The sequence below is a fragment of the Arachis ipaensis genome, chromosome B06, assembly GCF_000816755.2.
Source record: "Arachis ipaensis cultivar K30076 chromosome B06, Araip1.1, whole genome shotgun sequence".
NCBI lineage: Eukaryota > Viridiplantae > Streptophyta > Magnoliopsida > Fabales > Fabaceae > Arachis > Arachis ipaensis.
The window spans coordinates 81,648,786-81,654,045 of record NC_029790.2 but is presented as its reverse complement, the minus strand read 5'-3'; positions in this window follow the sequence as shown (position 1 = coordinate 81,654,045).

Here is a 5,260-nt window from a genome sequence, read left to right as displayed (position 1 = left end):
TGTATTTTGCGCTCTGTGCGTGTGCACGGCCCTGTGTGCGTACGCACAGATGTCGAATTTTGACGTTTCAATTTCTTAAAAAAAAAAAAGAAAAAAAAGAGCTTCCTGTGCATGCGCACAGCGCTGTGCACACACACGCACCTTATCACCCCTTCTGTCCAGGGCGCTCGCACCAGCTGTGCGTGTGCTTGGTGCACGGAATTGTGATCACACTTTTCACAACTCCGCACAACTAACCAGCAAGTGCATTGGGTCGTCCAAGTAATAAAACCTTACGCGAGTAATGGTCGATCCCACAGAGATTGTCAGCTTGGAGCAAGCTATGGTCATCTTATAAATCTTAGTCAAGCAGATTCAAATGGTTTTGGGGTTTTGATAATTAAAAGATAAATAAAACATAAAATAAAATAAGATACTTATGTAATTCATTGGTAGGAATTTCAGATAAGCATTTGGATATGCTTTGTTGCTTCTGAACCTCTGCTTTCCTATTGTCTTCTTCCAATCATGCGTGCTCCCTTTCATGGCAAGCTATATGATCCTCTTGGATGAAAAATACCAGGTACGGTTTCGACACGGCTAATCAACTGTCTGAAAAATACCAATTGGGCTTCTGTAGCTCCAAATTTGCTTTGGACCACGACTTTAACCACTCAGTCTTAAGCTTTTCACTTGGACCTTCATGACACAAGCACATGGTTAGGGACAGCTTGATTTAGCCGCTTAGGCCAGGATTTCATTCCTTTGGGCCCTCCTATCCATTAATTCTCAAAGCCTTGGATCCTTTTTACCCTTGCCTTTTAGTTTAAAGGGTTACTGGCTTTTTCTGCTTGCTTTTTCTTTTTCTTTCTTATTTTTTGCCATTTTTTTCGCAAGCTTTGTTTTTCACTGCTTTTTCTTGCTTTAAGAATCAATTTTGTGATTTTTTCAGATTATCAATAACATTTCTCTTTTTTCATTATTCTTTCAAGAGCCAACAATTTTAACATTCATAAACTTCACTATAAAAAATATGCACTATTCAAGCATTCATTCAGAAAATAGAAAGTATTGCCACCACATCAAAATAATTAAACTATTTTCAAGATAGAATTCGAAATTCATGTACTTCTTTTTCTTTTTCAGAAAACATTTTTCATTTAAGAAAGGTGAAAGATTCATGGAATCATTCATAGCTTTAAGACATAGACATTAAACACTAATGATCATGTAATAAAGACAAAAAACATAGACAGAACATAAGACATAGAAATAAAAAAACTGAAAAATAAGAACAAGGAAATTAAAGAACGGGTCCACCTTAGTGTTGGCGGCTAGTTTTTCCTCTTGAAGATCCTATGGAGTGCTTGAGCTCCTCAATATCTCTTCCTTGCCTTTGTTGCTCTTCCCTCATGGCTCTTGTTGAGGTCCATGAGTGGGCTCTCTTGTTTGCTCCATCCTCTTTCTAGTGATGGGCTTTTGAGATGAATCTCTCCATCTCCCATGACTCAGAGTTGGAAGCAACTGCCTTCCCTTTCCTCTTCCTAGAGGTTTCTCCGGCCTTAGGTGCCATTAATGGTTATGGAAAAACAAAAAAAATAGAGCTTTTTTCCATACCAAACTTAAAAGGTTTGCTCGTCCTCGAGCAAAAATAAGATAGAAGGGAGTAGAAGAAGAATGATGCAATTAATTTTGAAAACTTATTATTGTATACAAGAAAAATTAAAAAGAGTTGAAAAGAATTTGAAGAGATATGTAAGTTTTAAAAACATTTTGGAAAGAGTTGAAAAGAATTGAAAAAAGAAGAATTAAAAAGAATTGGAAAGGTTATTAATATTTGAAAATAGAAATTGAAAGATGAACATTTAAAATATGTTTGATGCAAAAAATTATGAATTAAAACATGAAAAATTAAAAAAAATCGAATTGGAAATAAAATTACCTCCCTTGTGTCATCCTGGCGTTAAACGCCCAGGATGCTATCCATTCTGGCGTTTAACGCCCATTTGACTGCCTCTTTGGGCGTTTAACGCCTAGCCAGATACCCTGGCTGGCGTTAAACGCCAGGAATCCTTCTTTATTGGGCATTTTGCTGAACGCCCAGAATGCTGCCTGCACGGGCGTTAAACACCTATTCTGCTATCTTTATTGGCGTTTAAACGCCATTAAGTCTGTCCTCCAGGGTGTGCTATTTTTGATGCTGTTTTTGATTTCGCTTTAATTCTGCAGCTATTTTTATGATTCCACATGATCATCAACCTAAAGAAAACATAACATGGCAATGGAAAACAAATGTCTATAAAAAAATAATATAATTAAATAACATTGGGTTGCCTCCCAATAAGCTCTTCTTTAATGTCAATAGCTTGACAGTGAGCTCTTAGAGAGCTTCACAGAGATTCAGAGCTTAATGGAGGCCTCCCAACACCAAACTTAGAAGTTGAGTGTGGGGGCTCTATTTGACTCTGTATTGTGAGAAGCTTTTCATGCTTCCTCTCCATGGTTACAGAAGAAGATCCTTGAGCCTTAAACACAAGGTAGTCCTCATTCAATTGAAGGACTAACTCTCCTCTGTCCACATCAATCACAGCCTTTGATGTGGCTAGGAAGGGTCTTCCAAGGATAATGGATTCATCTTCAACCTTTCCAGTGTCTAGGATTATGAAGTCAGCAGGGATGTACAGGCCTTCAACCTTCACTAAGACATCCTCTACAAGTCCATAAGCCTGTTTCATTGATTTGTCTGCCATCTCTAGTGAGATTCTTGCAGCTTGTACCTCAAAGATCCCTAGTTTCTCCATTATAGGGAGTGGCATGAGGTTTATTCCTAACCCCAGGTCACACAGAGCCTTTTCAATGGTCATGGTGCCTATGGTACAAGGTATTAAGAACTTTCCGGGATCCGATTTCTTCTGAGGTAATTTCAGTTGAACCAAGGCATTCAGTTCATTGATGAGCAATGGAGGTTCATCCTCCCAAGTCTCATTACCAAATAACTTGGCATTCACTTTCATGATTGCGCATATGACGCGTGCGCATCGTCCCCACCTACGCGTGGCCAGCAGAAAAGAGAGGGGACGCGTATGAGCCGCGCGTACGCATGGGGTCTAATCGTGCTTCTCGCACAAAAGCAGCACAACTCCAGCATAACTCTCTGGTTTTTGTACCAGAAGTTCCAACATAAGCCTATGACGCGTGTGCATCGTCCACACTTACGCGTGGATGTGCGAAAAAACCAGTGACACGTATGCGTCACCTACGCGCACGCGTGGGTTGCATTGTGCTCCTGGCACCCCACCCACACAGTTCCATCAAAACTCTCTGGTTTTTGTACCAGGAGTTGCGGCAATGAATTTGATGCGTACGCGTCGTCCTCGGACATGCGTGGAGCGCCCTTTTTTTTGAACACATAAAAAATAGAAACAATTTCTAACTCTTTTTGAAAAATTTTTCAAATACTATACTAGGCAATTCAAATAAAAATGCAATTCAAACAACTAACCTACAACTTAAGGCATAAATCTAATCAAACAAACTAACAATTAAAACACTAAAAGAAGAATATGCAAAGAAGAAAACTACCTAACGATGGCAACTCAATTTATCTATTGATTATATCTACAAGAGAATGGAAACAGTTTACCATGGTGGGGTGTCTCCCACCTAACACTTTAATTTATTGTCCTTAAGTTGGACAATTGGAAGGCTCCTTGTCAAGGTGGTTTATGCTTGTACTCATCCTTAAACTTCCAAGGATGCTTGCTCTTCAAATGGTTGTTAGAATTTCCAACCGACTTTACAAAGTTTGGGTGAAGTTCTTCACAAGACATGAGCTCCCAAAATTGGCATTCATGTTGTGATCTGGGATCCCATATCTTATTTTCACACTCGTCTTCTAATTGATCATCATTGTTCCATTCAGGTGGTAGGCACATAGAATTCTCATTGGAGCACCAAATTCTCCTCCTAGATCCATACAATTTAGTATTCTTCCAACCATGGGATCTATGCCTTGAGGGTTCAATCTTAATAAGCCTAACATCATTTTACCAACCATTACACAATTCTCTCTTACTCTTCGATCCACAAAGAACTCTAAGTTGCCCATTCGTTTCGAGTAAACCATATTCAAATGGGAAAGTAAAGCTTAGGGATAAGAGATTTACCCACTTGAGTGAAAGGATGGATGATGGTGACTTAGAAAGGGGTGGTCCCAATGATCTTGCAATTTTCACTCCCTTGTGCTCTTCTTTGACTACCTCCACCTCTTGACAAGCTTCCTCAATTTCAACTCTTTGTACACCAACTCCTTCTATACATCCCACATTGCTCAAGCCATATGTCGGAGGTTGTGCACGGTCCTCCTTATCATTAATTTCACACAACAATGAGGAAGGTTCAATAATTTCAACTAGCACATTGGTTGGTGCGGGATTATCTTCAATGGTGGGGCTTGCTTCTTGCTTAAGTTCTTCCAATCTTTCATCATCCACAATATGCCTAGGAGGTTGTACATGATCCTCCTCAGCATCATCTTCATGTTCAATGAAAAAAGGTTCAACAACTTCCACAAAATCATCAACAACATCACTTGGTGTGGAAGTGTTCTCAATCTTGAAATCCACCCCTTGTTCAACTTCGCATAGGTCTTCAACCACTTCTTCTTCAACAACAATTTACATCCATTCCACTTGTTGCACAACACACTCCATTTTCTTGTTCTCATGTTGAGATTTTAAAATCTCCTTCATTCTCCACTCTTCGGTTGATTTTCCATATTTGTCCATGGAAATGCTTTTCTTGTTGCATGAGTCCCATGAGTCCAAATTGGCTTTAATTTTGGTAGGGTTGGCCATGATATCTTCATGTCTCTTTTGAGCTTCCTCTTGCTCCTTTTGACGGATGATTGCTTGAAGCCGATCCATTGCTTCCTTGAGCCGATCCCTTGGCTCTTGTTCCACTTGACTAACATAAGTAGGATCATGTTGCTCTTGGACCAATGGATATGGATATTCTTCCATGGAGGGTTGTGGTGGAAAGAGAAATTCATTATGTGGTTGAAAGTTCTCATACATGGGAAGTGATTCATCTTGATAATGGCATAGGTAGTGGTTCTTGAAGGTATTGGTTATCGAAATGGGGTGGTTCTATGTATGGTGTGTATGGCTCATATGGTTGTTGGTATGGTGGATATGGATTGAGATCATATGGAGGTATTTGGTAGTATGAGGCTTGTGCGTATGGTGGTTGAGGGCTATATTGAGGAGAGGGCTCATAGGCA